The sequence below is a fragment of the Hemicordylus capensis genome, chromosome 3, assembly GCF_027244095.1.
Source record: "Hemicordylus capensis ecotype Gifberg chromosome 3, rHemCap1.1.pri, whole genome shotgun sequence".
In the NCBI taxonomy this organism is placed as follows: domain Eukaryota; kingdom Metazoa; phylum Chordata; class Lepidosauria; order Squamata; family Cordylidae; genus Hemicordylus; species Hemicordylus capensis.
Genome location: NC_069659.1, coordinates 209,389,176 through 209,407,854, shown reverse-complemented (window position 1 = coordinate 209,407,854; position 18,679 = coordinate 209,389,176). Strand labels below are relative to the sequence as shown.

Genomic DNA, 18,679 nt, shown 5'->3' with positions numbered 1-18,679 from the left:
CTAATTTTCCGAGTTTCACCTGTATATCCAATTTAATGACCAGGCTGGATGATGGCCTCTGTCCCACCAAATCCTTTACCCACATCAAACTAACTTTTTCAAGGGAAGTGAATTTGGGAGCCTTGTATATGAGGACCATGATACTGAGCTGGTGGGGATGCAAAGTCCCTCCTCCCCACCTTGACTGGTTCTGCATATAAATAGTCACTCTCCTGAGGTGAATAAGATTCTCCTCCAGGCAATCAAAATTCTTACATAGCAACAAATTGCTAACATAGGTATACATTACTATGCTAGTAATCTGTTTGTATTTTGTAAGGCTGTTTGGTTTCTTAGCCTTTTGAAAAAGGCAAGCTTCTCCAGAACACACACCATCCTGAACCAGCCTTGCTACTGCACTCCTCTCCTTGTCCTGAAGCCCCTTTTTGTCAGGTCAGCTTTGCATGTCTTCTGGTTTCTTCCCCACACTCACTGACATTTCATAGATGAAAAGGAAAAGTCCAAGTTCCCTTTCTGCCAGGCCCTTCCAACAGAGCCTACTACTCCATCCTCAGAACTGTCAAAAACTTCTGATCTTTGCAATCTCCTCCGACTCAGGAGAAAGCACCCAAGACTTGCCCCAGACACCAGAATTTTCAAATTAAACAACTGGCAATGTTAGCTACAACCAATCAAAGCATAATTGTAGTCTCTCTCCCCCTTATCTCCCCCCTTGCATGAACACAGTAAGCTCCTGTTTGTTCTACCCCTCATTTCCAGTTAACATTAAAACAAGCTTAATTTAGCCCAGCTTGTTTAGAACCAGCCTACTATGGGGAGAAGACCAACCCTCACCTTATCGGTGAAGCCTGTGGCACAACTCCTCAGTCCTCATCCTCTACTGAAACAAAAACCTAAATATATGTTAATGAATGCATGTTCTTCCCTGCTTAACCTTGCCTCTACCTTCTTCCCCTCTGTAATCTACAAAGGGCAGGGGTCTGCCTTCTTGTTTCTCTGCAGAGTGCCATGCACACTGAAGTGCTGTATAAGTAAGGAACATAATATTACTTAAGTATTATACAATTACTTATTTTAAAGGGCATTTCTTCATTTATATTCATTTGCCCAACAAGGTGACACATTAAACTTTTACAATACAGAGACTGATTAAGTGCTGTCAAGTCAGTGTCGACTCTTAGCAACCACATAGATAGATTCTCTCCAGGATGATCTGTCTTCAACTTAAGGCCGTTAAGGTCTCTCAGTGGTGCATTCATTGCTGTCATAATTGACCACCTTGCTGCTGGTCATCCTCTTCTCTTTCCTTCACATAATATGTCACATAATCTGGGTCTTCACATAATGTGTCCGAAGTAAGATAGTTCGAACCTGGTCATTTTTTCCTTAGGTGAAAATCCTGGATTGATTTGTTCTATGATGGATTTGTTTTTTCCTGGCTGTCCATGGTATCCTCAGTCTTCTCCAGCACCAAAGTTCAAAAGTGTCAATACTTGTTCTATATTGCTTCTTCAAAGTCCAGCTTTTGCATCCATAGAGTGTTAGGGGGAAAACCATTGTCTGAACGATTCTTATCCTTGTAGGTATAGATACATCATGGCATCTGTATTGTAAATACAATGGGCCCTTTCTCACGATCAGGGGCACAGGTGGGAGGGCACACAGGGAGAAAGGCTGCAGAAGCTTACCTCCCCTGCAGACAACTGGGTAACCTTGTTTAATAGCTGGGCTTCATAGCCAGGTCTGCCACCAAGGCATCACCAGGAGCTGCATGGCTCCTGGTGGTTCTCACGGGCAGCCAACCCCAAGCTTGGCTACCTTACCCCTGTCTTGGCTGCCCATGAGAACAGCCTCAACATCTCGATATTACAGTTTTCCAGTGTACATGTAAAACAGGGGTGGCAGAAGGTAGGCTGTGGTCCACTGGCAGCTCACTAGTATTTCCCCAACAAACCACCTACTGCCTGCTGGTTGCTGAGATTTCTGGAAAGGATGTTGGACTAGGAGGACCCTGAACTGATTCAGCAAGACATTCTTATATTTTTAAACCAAGGCCCACATTCAGGATAACCTATTATGGATTAATTATCCCTTAAAGGATTCTTTACTCTCTTGTTTTGTAAATTTATACCATTTCACTGGCCCATAAACATCCTGGAGGAGGAAGTGGAAAAGGAAAAGACTGTCAAGCAGGACTGAAGGCATCCCATTGCTGGTATAAGCATAATTGGTTTAAAAACCTACAAGACAGACCAGGACACTGGATTTCCACCTGAATTCAGTCCTGATTATTCCTTATAATATATGCTCACAACCAGGAGTGGCACTTTAGCATGGTTTATGAACAGATATCAACTGAGCAGATATCAACCACCAGAACAAGCTCGGAAGCAGAAACAGGTCAGCAGCTCTATTGCATCATGAACTGCAGTGGACAATGTGGACACAAGCGGAGTTGAAGAAGGAAAGGCCTTTTGAAAATTCTCTCTGCTCAGACACTAGCAAACAAATACCAGTTCAAAACCAGAGCAACTGTGAGCCACAGATATATCACATGCTGATCATCTGGCTGACTGCTTTATAACCACAAAACCCACAATACCTCATTCAAAACAGGATCAGATTGTAAAGTGAGCAGTAAAATATAGCAACATTAGAAGCCAAACTTGTCTTTATGGAAAGAAGATAGACCGGTCAGTGATCAATACTATGGACTAGTTCGAGTGTAATACTGCCAACACTCCCCATGGCCACATGCTCCCCACACCAGACTCTCTCTTCTGAAGTGCAGATTGAACCAGCTGGGCCTAACCTTCCTGATGATGTAAGCATTAAGCTGTAGTTAGAGCTAGCCAGGGATTCCTATTGAACTAAGGATCTGAACCCACCTTCAGATTGCTAGGGTTACTGGTGGCGGCGGGATATCATGCTCAAAACAGAAAGGTTTAGGCAAGAGAGCATGCAAGCAACCCAGCAGTACACTCCCAATTGCATCAACATCTGCGTCAACCCAAGGAGTCAATGCAATTTTATCCACTGTGTTACTTCCTCTGCATAGACATTATTGGGTTGCGTCTATAAAAACCGCCACACAAAGGAGCCCAAAAGACAGACCCTCAACTCACAGGAGCCCAGACTGAGTCCATTGTACAGATTGCCACCACCAGTTCTACTAGTGGGCATCCCACTTCCTAATGGGTTATTTCCTGGAATTGAGGAGGTCATGCCTCACCACTCATGGAAGACAGACTAGAGGCAGAACTAGACACAAATACACCAAGTGCAGAGATCTATTGATCAAATACACCAAGTGCAGATCTATCTATTGCACAAGTCTGCTCTACTATTGGATGTGCTCTACCTGAGTCAGGAAACATCCTCATTCCCTTAGCTCTATAACCCAGGGCTGATGCAGCCAGATCTTGGCAACTGGCATACACACCGCACTGTCGATCCTCAAGTTTCTTGGAATAAGCAGCCCCACCTGGGTGCAATGAGGAAGTCTCTTTGGGATCCTCATCCACATTCTATTCTGCTACAAAACCACTACATCTTCCTGATCTCCTCAGTTGCCAATAGTTCAAGCCACACAATTCTCAGTAAAACGAGTTCAGATAGTATTGATTTAAAGGATACTTCTGGCCTGGGGCACTTCACCCACCCTCAAGTGAGTGCACCAGGCCATTTTCCACTCCTGCTGTGTGCTTTAAACTGGAGACAGGACTCAGTCCCACAGGAGAGAGGCCGCTCAGCACAGCCACCATTCCCCACCACCCAGGCTGATTTAATTATTCACACTCTTTGTGTGATCTGCAATGTGATCCTCAAAGAACCTTTCTAAGCTTCAGCAGAGTGAGGTAACGGTAGGTTCCCTTATGTTTCCCCCACAGACAAATGTACAATGAAGAATGGTTTTGACCTCATCCTTTTGTGGGCATGAATATAGCACCTCACAAACTGTGAGGAAGGAGAAGTAGAGATGGCTGTAAAAAGGTAAGGATTGGCACTGGGGGTACAATGGCAGCAGGAGAAAAGGAGGGCTGCATACATTCCACAGTGATGGCGGGCGGGTGGGGGGAGAGCCTGGTGCACACTTGTTTGTGCAAATCTGGGATTAAGGAAGTATATTTTGAGATTATGAAGTAATCTACTGAGGTTTAAGAACCACAGTTACAATTTCTCCAATATGTTACTAAAGGTAGCTTTAAGGAAGCCTAATTTCCCAAACCCCATAAGCAATACCATTCTTCCTCTGCCTGGCTTTATTTACCATTTAAAATTGCCACCCACACACTTTCCTGTATAAACACAGTGGGTGGTGTTCAGCAACACAGACATTCAGTAAATGCATCTCCTATCCTCAGCAGGAGTCAGGATGCACCTGGTATTCTCAGCCCTTTAGTTGTATGCCTTTCTCCTCCGTAAGGCCAGGCAATAAGATATCTGGCCATGTCTACATGCAAGGGTTTCTGCTTTTGCTTGAAAGCCTGCAATATGCACTCACATGTGTTAGAGTGCTGGACCAGGGAGACCCGAGTTCAAATCCCCATTCAGCCATGAAACTAGCTGGGTGACTCTGGGCCAGTCACTTCTCTCTCAGCCCAACCTATTTCACAGGGTGGTTGTGAAAGAGAAACTCAAGTATGTAGTACACCGCTCTGGGCTCCTTGGAGGAAGAGTGGGATATAAATGTAATAATGATGATGATGATAATGATGATGTGTGGTTCCTGCCCTCAAGACATCCATGCTCTCAAAGCAATCCATTTTGATAAAAAGGGTCAACAGTAGGACTTCTATTGGGGCATTCTAAACACACAAATCCAGTGATTACTCCGGTGAGCTAATCATACATACACAGCAAACCCCTCTCATACACCCAAGGGGATGGGGCTACTCTGGGAAAAGCATCAGCATACTTGCATGCAGAAGGTTCTAAGTTCCCTCCCTGGCATGCCCAAGATAGGGCTGAGAAAGATTCCTGCCTGCAGCCTTGGAGAAGTCACTGCCAGTCTGTGTAGACAATAGTGAGCTAGACAGACCATGGGTATGACTCAGTGGAAGGCAGCTCCCTATGTTCCTATGATACAAAAGGTGAACCACCCCCCCCACACACACACTTTCTTTTTAAATTTCACCTTCTGCATATTCTTCTTTCCTCTTTTCCTTTTAAGATCTCCCTTTCCTAATATCTCTCTCTCTCTCTCTAACACACACACACACACACACACACACACACACACACACACACACACGCATGATCGCCCACTCACCTGGCTAGCTGGAGCCCTTCAGCAGAGCTTCCTGGAGCCAGGAGTCTAAAATGTGAGGTAGGCATGTATGCTTCCTCTGCAGACTCACATTGCCCAACACTGGTGGGCCTCAAAGTCTGTGTGGGCAGGGGATACTGCTGCCCACCAACCAGCCTGAAATGCAGGAGAGGAGTGCTGTCATCAGCTGGCCAATAAAGAGTGCGGAGCAACCCATTGCTGCTACTGCCACCCATCTGCCAGAGGAAAGTGTGGTGCTGACAGGTGGCGTGTGATGCTGCTGGGGCTCCCACTGCTGTTCATGGACCAGTCTGAAATGTGGGGTGGTCAGGCATGCTGTCACTGCTTGCTAGCTGGCCTAAAATACACTTCAACAGGCACACAGTTCTGCCTTCCCCCTCTTCCCTTCCTAACTGCTGCTATGCTGTTCCGCTGCCTCTTCTCTTTCCAGGTCAGTTGTGGTGTGCTATGCACCCGGAAGAGGAGGCAGTGTGGAACAGAGCAGCGGTGGCAAAAACTGGGGAGGGAAGAAGTGCAGCCCTTCCTTCCTCTCTCCACTCTACAGTCTGGAGATTTGAGCCACTGGCTCGGGGGCCCAAAGGCTTTAGGTCAAACCCAGAGACCCCGGGAATTCAGCTTGGAAAGCCTTAATTTAAACTGTACCAAGCAATAGTTTACGGTTTGTGGGGAGATGTGCATATCCCAATTTTCACTGTTGGTTTCCTCTCCCATTCTCACAGGAGACAAGATATATCTGCCTGCGAAAGCAGAAAACCCAGTATTATTGCCTTTCTTTTAAAGTTGTCTGATGGAAAATGACAGTAAGTTAGGAAAGGGGCAAGAAGCAGTTTAATTTGAGCTGCAACTCCAAGCATTTCCTGGTACAACTCTAGGTGCTGCCATAACCTCCACAGGGACTGCCCATACCTGGAGAAGTGTCCTCCCCCACCCCTCCCAGTTCAATTAGTTATCCTGACTACTGCTCTCAAGCAGTATTCACTTAAAAAGGTTTCTCCTCATTCTGAGAAATCTTTTGCTACCAAGCAAAAGAGGGGATTAGGAATAATTACAATTAATGGAGCAAATATTTATATATTGAAATCATGCTTGAATCAGCAAACAAAGCAAGATAGAATAGCTTTAGCCACTACAGCCCCAATACTGGATTATTGCAAGAGAACAATTTGGAATGAAAGATTATCCTCTGGCTCTTGATCTGGTGTTGCATTTACTAGGGGCTAACAGAAGTGACATGATCTAAACTGACAAGCCTAGCGTGCTTAGAAGTTATTTTTCTTATTTGGGCTTTGCACTTTTTTTTTTTACTTTCCATGCCCCCAGCCCTTCCGAAACACTATCTTTCTTCCGGAAGAGAGAGAGAGAGAGAGAGAGATCTGAAAGAAGGCCTGGTTATTCATCTACCATCTTCAGATGGGTGAAATAAGGACTTCATTTCCCAACATGAAACACAGCTCTCTCCAGAGGCACAAGATACCTGGTGCTAAAGAGCGGGGGGGAGTGGGGAGCATGAGCAGTGGCGACAGGAAGCCGAATGTAGCCTAGCAGTCACATATGGTAACCCACTGGGAATCAACAATTTTTTCATCCCACTGCCCCACTGGTAATCAACCATTTTCCCATTCCACCCTCCTGCCTGCCTGGAATGGAAAACACAAGGTGAACACCTGCACTATAGGGTGGAGTCTGTACGCTCAGCTATATCCTGAATCAGCTATATCCTGGATCATATTCCTGAGGAACTGCTTCCTCCCCTGCATTCCAAAAGCATCTCTAGATCCCTGTTAACTTGGCAAAGAGGCACCTTTTAACGTGGCAATTCTCTTTATTGAGCAGGGGAGAGTAACTGGCCCTATCCACCCCCAGCACAGTACTTCCAGTGACTGTTGCTGGTATCTACCTTATGTTTCTTTTTAGATTGTGAGCCCTTTGGGGACAGGGAGCCATCTTATTTATTTATTATTTCTCTGTGTAAACCTGAACCATTTTTTGGAAGGGCGGTATAGAAATCAAATCAATCAATCAATAGAAATGCCCTCTCTGCATGAAATAGCCTAATTTTAGCATTATACAAAAGGCAGACTGGGTGCATTCAGACAGGGCCAACGAGGGGTGGGGGAAGCCATTACAAATTACTGGGGTCCAGTGGTCCAGAAGAGGGGCCTGGGGACCGATTATGTTGCATATGTTTTTGTCTTGCCTCCTGCCGCCATCCCGGGCCTGCCCCCCCCACCACCATGACACTGAACTGCTGATCTTTAAAATAATTCCAAGATTGGCAGTTCAGTAGGGGGACTTGCAGCAGGGGCCTGAAAAATTTGTTTCACCAGGGCCTGAACCCTCTCTCGGCGGCCCTGCATTCAGACATCACACGGAATCTCTGTTAAAGCCAGGCACTGCATGATGTCCCTCACCCTTGGGAGAATGTGCTTCCTCTTCCCATCCCCACACAAGCTTCTACTTCATTTCTAGGTTAGGATAAGCTGAGATTGGTTGATCTGGATGTCACAACCAGTCTTGGCTTCTAACCCATTTGCTTCAGAGAACCTGAGATCTTAAACTCACTTCAACTCTCAGGTTCAATTTTCAGGTTATCTGAAGCAGGTAGGATAGAAGAAGCTGAGACTGGTTGGTACAGATGCCATGACCAATATCAGCTTATCCTTACCTAGAAAAGAAGTAGATGCTTGCACAAGGATGTGGGATAGGAGTGTGTGCTCCTAAAGCTGAGGGATGTTACACAAAATTCGGCTTTAACAGAGGTTCTGCATGACATCTGAACCAGCCCTCTGTATCCTAAATGGTTTGTTTTTAAGAACAGGTTTGTTTGTTTTTTAACATAAAAACTTTTAACTGTTATGATGCAGACTAAAAACTTATGATGTTTAAAAATGTGTGTCTAAAAATCATTTGGTCTTAAGGATGTGCTTCAGTGAAAGTGCATATGTTGTTAATCCATTCACAGAATTATTCTATCTAGTCACTATCCCAAATATCAGAAATATATTACCAACACATCTGCAACAATTGTAGGCCTTGTTCACAGGGCAATCTGTAAACCATCTCCCACACAGGCAGAAGCCTCCAGCACCTAACACTTCTGAGAGCTGCTACAGCCATCTATAGAGATACCTTCCAGCTCTCTTGCTCCAGAACCACCTGGCTTTCTTTGGCAACAGCAAGCAACACAGAACTTCCCTTTGCTGTGACTTCCACATTCCTCTCCGCTGAAGGAATTCAGGCACTGTTGGAGGGAGAGTGGTGCTAGATTACTCAGAGGCTCTGGGTAACATGAAACAGTAACCATGAGATACAAATTGGGAAATGTGCAGCTTCCCTACTTCCAGACTTGTAGTTCTCTCCAGCTCAGTTTGGGTTCCTGAGCCATTAGATACTGCCTAGACTTCCCAAGGTTTTCTCTTCAGCAAATGGGACTAAAAAACAAACTTGATTTAAAAAATAATAGGACTGGAAATCTCAGAGTGACAAGCTGCAAGTATCCTAATCCTGCCTCCATTCACCAGTCATGTCCCTCACCATCCCATACTCTGGGGCTCACTGCTTTGGTAAAGAACTGTCATTTCAAAGATTATGCAGTTTCTGAAGAATTTGCAGCAGCAGTGTTTGATGATTCTTGTGTTCTTGAAGGGAACCAGTTCCTATAGCAAACTAGACTGGAAACAACATACTGCCATCAGCTGAGACAGGTTGGCCTAATAAGCCTGCCTGTAAGGAAACCAGAACTCACTATTCTGCCTAGGAACTTGGAATATATTCATTTTACTGTCAGTCTGCAAACCCTAGAGATCTTTCAACTCTAGTATGCCTGAGAATGGGTAGTCTTTTCAGTTCTTCATAAAATAATGGAAAACATATATTGTAATTCTCAAGGGAGTACAGTGGTCCCTCTACTTACGAAATTAATCTGTTCCGAATGCACATTTGTAAGTCGAAAAGTTCGTAAGTCGAAAAGCGGTTTCCCATAGGAATGCATTGGGAACGGATTAATGCGTTCCGGAGCCTAGAAAAAAGACCCAGACCCCCAGTAAGGCTTGCAAACTGCACAGGAACATTTCTTTTCAAGAATAAACAGGCAGTAAACAGGCAGGCAAGTCAAGGAAACCGCATGTAAAATTCGTAAGTCGAGGAAACCCCATCTAAAAATTTGTAAGTCGAAAAAACCGCATCTAAAACCGGATCTAAAACTGCCGTTTGTAACTCGAAAAATACTTATGTCGAGTAGTTCGTAAATCGAGGGACCACTGTATACTGCCAGTCAGTGTTTTACCAATATTGCCTTGTTTTTTAATCTAGCTACTCTTTTTGTTTAGATGATTATTAACTTTCGTGACCTATTTACTAATTTTCTGATTGTCAATTGATCTCAATAAATGGATCTCAATTTCTAAGAATGCATTTTCTATAAGAATGCAAAAGGGGACTCAGGCAATCAATTCACTGCCTGTTCTAACTCTTCAAGTTATTCACTTCCAAGTATCCACTCAATATACCAATTTGATGCTCATGAGGCATGATTGTGGACAAACACACGCTGCATTGCTCATGAACTCCAAGACAATGACTGGTTAATGAAGAAGAGTGACCAGCCAGTGTCTGCTATTTCAAGAGAATAATCTATTTCTGTGACATCAATGGCAGAATTATAATCTTCACTAACAATAAATTTTATGGGAAAAGCAAGAAAAGCATTTTCTTTAAATGCTTGCACAAAACCTAATGTTCCCAGAAAGAAAATCAGAATCAACCAGCCATGTTTCTGCACAGATCAATTTCTTTATTATTCTCCAACAGCTCAATTTCATATAAAGACATTCAGAAACGTCAATTGTGCATTTAAGTTTTATCTATTCCAAAGGATGTTCTCAGCTAGAACACCAATATGAAACTCATCTACAGTAGCAAAAGTGGTGAATTCAACATTTTCAAAATTGGCATAGTGTAGCAGTCAGAGGTGCCATTACGCAAGGACCTTGGGTCCAAAGTCCATGTGCCCACTCTCCTAGGCCTCATTATGTTCCCCAAGGGAAAAGATGTAGGCCAGGTTACCCAAGACTCTGTGTATTTATTTTGAAGTGGATTGGTTAATCCCTGTTGGTTTTAAATCTTTTTTATTTTTTAAACCTCAAAACAAGTCCAATGTGACTTCTTAACATAGTAACATAGGAAGCTGCCTTATAGTGAATCAGACCATTGGTCCATCCAGCTCAGTATTGTCTAAACTTCATGGCAAAAAATTACAAAAACATCTAGAACTGAAGCCCCTCCCTGCATGGACCATCATTTCACCCACATGTGAAGGATTCTGCCCTTTGCCTTCATAAAAAAGTACAAAATCCGCCCCCCCCCCGGCTTTTGCCTAACCCTTTACATTTCCAGAATGGCTGGGTTTAAGAGTGCTGAAATTGGGCACACATGTAGCCTAAGATGGCAGTACTCTTTTAAAATGAATTTTACTTAATTTTTGATGAATTTTTCAATACTGCAGTAAAGCTGCCAGAAAAAGTTATCTCTCTCCATAGCGTACTTCACACCTAGTGAAAGTGGAACTGTTACATCTAAATAAACATTTATTTATTTTTTACAAATGCACTATACTCAAGTTGGTTTGTGATCCAAAAAGTCTGCATGAGAACTGTGAAAGAAGGTGCGTGTGTTGTGGTTTTAATTCCCCACCCCCCACAAATGCACTGTATGTCCAAGTTGATATTGTGTTTGAACTGTGAAGCAAGGGACACGTGTGGTATCCTAGTAAGACTGTGAATGGCCTAGAAGCTGTGTGAATCCATTGGGGCTTCCATAGTCTTTCTTTCTTTTTCTTTCTTTCTTTCTTTCTTTCAGCAAATGCACTCTGGTCCAGACTTGTGGGTTTGTGGTGGAATGTATATACTGTACTATATATTGAGAGGATGCTTATTTTGCCAGGTGGTGGGGAGGCATAAGCTAATTAGGTCCAGGCTACAAAATTACCTAGCTGCACCTCTGGTAAGAGTTAAGCACCTGGACACTCCTAGTAGAAATGGGAGTTCAGATCCCATTTCAGCCAAGATCCTACTAGGTGTATATAGACGGTGTCCTCTAAGAATGCAAAAAGGGACTTCTGTGATCTATTCACTGCCTGCTCTAACTCATGCAAGTGTCTACTCGATATATTGTTCCAATGCTTATGAGGCATGTGGACAAACATGCTGTATTTGCTCATGAACTCTAACACTATGACTTGTTAATTGTGTTAACAAAAGTGGTAGATTCCAGTTTTCCAATGCTGGTGTACCGTAGGAGTTAAGAGAGAGACTTGTGAGCTAGGAAACCGTCAGTTAAAATCCCATCTCCACTACAAATTCACTAGATGTCCCTACATAATCCAGTATTCTCTCAGCCTTATCCCTCTCATGTATAATATGGGCATAACAGTACTGGCTTATTTTACATTACTGTTGTAAGGAAGTTTTTAGAACACTAAAAAAAAAACCCACCTCTGAATAAAATATTATTAGGGCTGTGAGCTTTAATGAATTCAGCTGATTAAATGAGGGGCAATAATCAGCAGGGCTGCAAAAAAGAAAGACACTCTAGTTTTTTGTTTGTTTTGGAATATATTTTGGTTCTGATGAGTTAAGTGTAATAGGTGATGAAAAGGAAACATGAATGACAGTCAAAATTTCCTTCTAATATGTGGCAGCTTTTTAGTTAAGTTTTCTTACAGTTCCTTTAATATCTCCAAAAAGGCATCTATCTTGAAGTTTTGACAATATTGTATTTTAAATCAATGTATTTAATTCATTAATCAATTGGTTAAAAGGCAGATGATTAATCAACTAAAAATCTTTATTCAATTGAGAATAATTATTGTAATCATAATAATTTCAGACTACATAATAATTTCAGAGCAGAAAGCAAAATTAAAGGCAGTGCTTTGCAAATGGGTGCATTCTAGCTACCGTGGCAGCTGGTGGACTAGGGCTGAGAAGTCAGCCTTTCCCATTCCCATCAGGTCCCCTGTGACTGAAAGAATAAGGGACAGCAAGAGCAGCTGCTACCATCGACCAACAAGAAGTAAGCAACGGTCCTTGGAAGGGGGCTGGGAACATGTTGGCATCAATGCTGACAAGGAAGGTTTTTGCAGTTTGCTTACAACCGAACAGCAACTGAATTGGTTTTTGCTCTCCCTCAAGAGCAAGTACAGAAGATCTTTCCAGTGGTTCTAGAAGCCTGCATGGTGAGGGGGCGAGGGATCAGGGATCATGGTGGCAGGCCTCACCCCCACCTCTACACATTGTTACAGCACAGGTTTCATAAACGTGCATGATGCGGTTTTTTTACAGCCAGGGCTAGCTGTGGAGACGATACAAAGGGGAGACCACAAGCATGGCGGGGTGAGTGGGAATCAGTGTAATAGGTACCTAACTGAATTGCTAGAACATCCAGTTATTAACATGGGGAAATTGGTAGAGAGACTGACTTAATGTTAGCTCAGAAAAACAAATACATTCAAACACTGCAATTAAAATGAATGGAACGACCAGGGGCATAGGGACTATGGTGCAAGGGAGGATGATTGCCCCCCAGCTGCCAGGGGGAGGGGCCAAGGTTTCCCCTCACCCTCAGCCAGGGTAGCCCCTTGCCCCCTCCTGCACCCAGCAGGTGAACACAGTGCTTACCAGCTGGGAGTGCGAGGCACACTGCTCTCCTCTCCAGCCAGTATTTCACTAAAACGCTGGAGTGTGCTCTCTCTGCCCTGCCCCCTCACTCTCACTGTGTGGCCTCACTTGCCATTCCTGCCTCCCCTCCCCTCCTTTCCTGCCTGCCCGGTGCCACTACTCCTCCCAGGGCACAATCTCCATGGCAAAGCCAAAAGAAGGGTGAAATGGCATCCCAGACGGGATGATCATTCCCCCCCCCCCCCGAAATACGTGATGATTAGGAACCTTATTTAGGAGACCCATAAAAATAGTTTGGGCTGAATAAGGGGCAAATATCACCCTTGTGTATACCATTTATATATACACAGGCCCTCCATGTGATGTGATACTTTGCAAAAATCAGTGTGCCAGTTGACATACAGAGCCTATGCACATACAATTTATATGCACACAAACCCTGTGCACAAAGGAACAACTGGAGGTTGGGGGTGGGGCCTGTTACCATAGTCCCAAACCCTCTCTTCAGACATAGATACTAGATTTTATAATCTCTGAAAAGGGCTGGTGCCTTTAGTTAGGAATTTTTCATAAGGTTTTTTTTAAGGAAACAAGCACAACATATTATTCAGCCTCATAAAATATGAATGGGGAATCTCTGCCTGCTTTGCCATTTCCAATTACCCCACCAGTTTGGCCTGCTCCGTTTGTGATTTAGCCTCCATCTCAACTTTGGGAGCACCTCCAGTCCATGTTATATCCCCACCCACCCCCAGTTGCGAAAACTAAACAGTGACAAGCACCTTTCATTAACATCCATTAAATATGGATCCTGATATCTGATCTTGCAGATTGCCAAGAATAGGCCCAGGCGAGGTGACAATGAGCTCAAGATACTGCCACAGTATAATCAGTTAGTCACCTAATGGTGCAGTGGGGAAATGACATGACTAGCAAGCCAGAGATTTCCGCTTCGAATCCCCACTGCTATGTTTCCCAGACTATGGGAAACACCTATATCAGGCAGCAGCGATATAGGAAGATGCTGAAAGGCATCATCTCATACTGCGTGGGAGATGACAATAGTAAACCCCTCCTGTATTCTACCAAAGACAACCACAGGGCTCTGTGGTCACCAGGAGTCGACACCGACATGAGGGCACACTTTACCTTTATAATCAGTTAACAGATTCCAAGATCTTGGAGGGAGACTGTATTTGCTGAAGCTCTGAAACCCATGACCAGCTGGATGGTTTGCAGCTGCAGAGAGATATAAAGAGGTCCAACATCTGCAGATTTTCAGAGTGAAGACTGATCCAATTTCAGGTCTGAAGCATTGCCTTTTCAGAAGGCAGGTGCTACTATTACGGCTGATAAACCCTCTTAACCCCTTTAAATGTCATTTGCTTCATAGTACTTTGGTTTCTTTCTGTTCTGTATAATCTGAAATACTAGAAATCAAGCCTTCTGAAATAATGTAATGGGTTAGAACTAGCTGTGCAAGAAGTAGGATGCAAGATCAAATGGAAGCTCCTTACAAGTGCTCATTCCCTCTACAAATTGAACAGAAGAAATTTAAGCTTTTGCATGAGTTCATCAATTTGTCAATTAATATTCTAGGTTATAATACTGAAATCACATAGGAAGAGTCATACCAACAGTGCTCCCAATCTGGCTTCTGACTCAAGCATACACTTTCCCCTCCAGATCCTGCCCTTTTGTGGGCCAATTCAGTCGATACTTTGTCCTCTTTCCACCCACAGGTATTTAATCATCATCATCTTTGTTACCTGCCCCATAACAAACTGTTCTCTGGGCAACTCACAACACAACATTAAAACATCCAATAAAAACACATAAAACTCATCAAGTCACCCCCCACCCCAAACACAAAAATACAATACAAAACTATTTTAAAACTTTAAAATCAATGTTTAAAAGCCCGAGTGAACAGAATCACCAGGTGTCTAAAAGAACAAAGTGATGGTGCCAGGCGAATCTCACTGGGGAGGCTGTTTCATAAACTGGTTGCGACCACCAAAAAGGCCATCTCCCTTGTAGCTACCCACCTCACTTAGTTTGGCAGGGGGTCTCGGAGCAGGGCTTCTGACGATCTTAAGGTTCAAGTCTGGACATATGGGGCAAGGCGCTCTCTCAGATAACCTGGTCCCAAGCCATTTATGGCTTTAAAGGTTAAAACCAGCACTTTGAATTGGGCTCTGAAATGGCTGGGAGCCAATGCAGCTGATAAAGGACTGGCATAATATGAGTAAATTGCCCAGTCCCAGTTAGTAATCTTGCAGCCCTATTTGGCACCAAATGCAGTTTCCAGACCATTTCAAAGGCAGCCCCACATACAATGCAATGCAGTAAACTAAGTGAGAGGTTACCAGAGCATGAGTAACTGTGGCCAAGCTATCTCTATCCAGCAGTGTTCCCTCTAACAGAGATTCCCAGATGTTGTTGACTACAACTCCCAGAATCCCCAAGCAAAAGCCATTGCAGCTGGGGATTCTGGGAGTTGTTGCCAACAACATCTGGGAATCCCTGTTAGAAGGAACACTGCTATCCAAGTTATCTATCTATCTATTTATAAATAAAATTTGTACACTACCCCAAACTTTCATCTCTGGGTGGTTAACAATAACATAAAACAAGTTTAAAAATACACAAAACTAAAAACAATTTAAACAATTTAAAGGTAAAAAACAAATTAAAACCTAAACATTTAAAAAGCTGGAAAAGCTTGGGTGAAGAGGTGGCTTTTCAAGTGCTTCTTAAAAATTGCCAGAGATAGGGAGGATTGTATTTCAGTAGGGAGGGCATTCCACAATCTCGGGGCAGCAACTGAGAAAGCCTGTCCTCATGTGGCTACCAGCTGAGCTGGCGTCAACTGGAGACAGACCTCTCCAGACAACCTCAATGGATGGTGGGGCTCATAGTGAATAAGATGTTCTCTTAAACACCCAGAGCCCAAGTTGTTTAGGGCTTTATAGGTTATAATTAGCACTTTCTATTTTGCCTGGAAACCTATTGGCAGCCAGTGTAGCTCTATCAGCAAAAGAGTGATATGGTCTCGCCGAGAAGACCAAGATATCAACCTGGCTGCTGCATTCTGTACCAACTGGAATTTCCAGACTACGTACAAAGGCAGCCCCACATAGAGCACATTACAGAAGTCAAGTCTAGAGATTACCAGCATATGTACCACTGTTTTGAGGTCATTCATCTCAAGAAACAGAGGCAGCTGGAATATCAGCCAAAGCTGATAAGAAAGCCCCTCTGGCCACTGCCTCAGCCTGAGATACCAGGGAGAGGTATGGATCTAGAAGTACTCCCAGATGGCGTACTTGCTCCTTTTGGTGAAGTGTGACCCCCATCTAGCACAGGTAGATCAAAATCATTTCTGGAGTTCTGACCCTGCACAATAAGTACCTCCGTCTTATCTGGATTCAGTCTCAGTTTACTCTCCCACATCCAGCCCATTACTGCTTCCAGGCAAGCATTTAGGGAGATTATGCCATCTCCTGATGATGTTAACATGGAGAAGTAGATCTGGGTGTCATAAAAAAACCCACCAAATCCCCTGATGATCTCTCCCAGCGGTTTCATGTAGATGTTAAAAAGCACTGGAGACAGTATGGAGCCCTGAGGGACACCATACATAAGCTCAGGTTTTGAAGAGCAACAGTCCCCAATCGACACCATCTGCAATCTGTCTGAGAAGTAGGAGCGGAACCACTGTAAAACAGTGCCTCCCACCCCAACACTCTCAGCTGTTCCAGAAGGATATTATGGTTGATAGTATCGAAAGCTGCCAAGAGACCCAAAAGGACCAACAGAGTCACACTTCCCCTGTCAATTCCCAATTGGAGATCATCCACAAGGCTGACCAAGGCAGTCTCCACTCCATAGCTCAAAAGGTATGGTCGCAGTCGGTATATCAGCCAAAACTGATAAAAGGCACTCCGAGCCACAGAGGCCATTTGAGTTTCTAGTGACAATGAGCAATGCTAGATCAATGAGAACCCCCGAACTGCGAAACAGGTCCTTCGGGGGAGTGCAACCCCACCTAGAACAGGCTGAATATCATTCACCCAGGCAGAGGAAACACCAACCAGCAGTACTTCTGACTTGTCTCTTTTGGACATTTAGGACACGTGCAATCCATGAGTGCATAAGTTCTTCCCCCGAGTGTGCCCAAGTACCTCCTCATAATTATGCTAGCAATACTAGTTTAAACTATGATTTCTAGCATTTGTGAAGGAGTAGTTCAGATTACACACCTCCCACATGATTAGGGAGAGGTCTCCCAGCACACTGAGGGATAAAAGGTATGCACTCATGGAATGTGCAGGTCATCATTGCTTGTGGTTGCCAGGGTAGACAAAGTATCAGCTGAATTGGCCCCATCTATAATTTCTTATTCATACATTATTGGAACAGCAACATTACTGCACCCATGACACAAGGAACACCTAATCACAAATCTGTTGAATGCTATTGGTACAGCAATGTACAACCCTAATCAGCACCTAGTCAGGTTTGAGAAAGAATAGAAGATGGTAGCAAGTACTATTTCCCACAGCCCTGCTCCTTCCACACACCCCTCTTGCCCGGGTTGGCAAATGGGAGGGTCAGCTGGAAATCCCCATTGGGTAGGTTTAACCCTAGGACCTCTGGTTGTTGATCCCTAGCTTAAAAATACTACTAGGAAGTAAATCTGTGTCACTGTGGTGGCCAGTGAACTGGAAAAGCCTGTCCCCTTGCACATCAGTAGAGGGCCTTCCAGTTTGTGCATTCCCTTTGAGTTCTTATCTTTTATTTGCACCTTTACTTTTTAATGCAGCCTATCTGGCCACTTAATAAAAAGTCAAATCCTTTTTAAATAAACCTTTATACGTATAAATAAAACCCCAACGATACAGAAAGGCATATGAAACCACACCAGCTGGTTCAAAATGGCTCTCTCTTTCTCTCCCACCCCTCAGTTGTGTCAGGTGTTCAAAATCCCCTTTGAGATAAAATCACAAGCCCTGCTTACCAAATAGGTACCATTCCAGGCAGGCCCAGGCCCCTCTCAATGCTCTAGCTGAGCACTCATTTTGAGCAAGCTTAAGCCCAATGATTGCTATCTGAAGGAACAGCTTTTGAAATGCCATCAATTTCCTGAAGAATGTATCCGTTTATTGAGCAGAGCTTTTTTCAGATTCCTCCTATCTTGTTCGATAGGATTACACTGCACAATTTTTTTTATGAGCCATAGTTAAAATACTGATGTGCCTTCAAAAGGCACTTATTTCCCTCCCAAACGATCTAAACCACACTATCTGTTGTTAAGGCTGCCAGAGACTTACTCTGTTACAAAGCTTAGGGAAAAAAGGCAGCAAAAAAAAACCCCATGCCTTGGTAATGTATTAGGTTTAATCTTGCTAGTATATATTAAAAAAAAAAATCTAGTCAACAACGCACTTGTTTCTGTTCTGAGAGATTGTTTGTTCGGACTTTACTCTCTCCTCCCCAGTTCACAGAAGACAATACTGAAACAGAGAGAACCTCACATTTGTTTGTATGCAGTGAAGAAATGCTTGACTAACAAGCAGAAGGTTGGCGGTTCAAATCCCTGCTGGTACTATATCGGGCAGCAGCGATATAGGAAGATGCTGAAAGGCATCATCTCATACTGCACGGGAGGAGGCAATGGTAAACCCCTCCTGTATTCTACCAATGAAAA

General features: G+C 43.8%; 1 protein-coding gene across 23 annotated transcripts in view; it reads right to left on the bottom strand.

Moving 5' to 3' along the window:
- ZMIZ1 (zinc finger MIZ-type containing 1) overlaps positions 1–18,679 on the bottom strand; it is a 640,668-nt gene that overhangs the window by 329,645 nt on the left and 292,344 nt on the right. Inside the window, exons 6-7 of one of the 23 annotated variants that reach the window (XM_053309123.1) lie at positions 14,116–14,205; positions 8,420–8,531 (exon numbers count right to left, since the gene is read on the bottom strand). The exons of 21 other annotated variants lie outside the window; for them this stretch is intronic. The gene's annotated coding sequence lies outside the window, so the exon portion shown is untranslated. The remainder of the gene's footprint in view (positions 1–8,419; positions 8,532–14,115; positions 14,206–18,679) is intronic. One more of the 23 variants, XM_053309124.1, reaches the window with a different exon arrangement.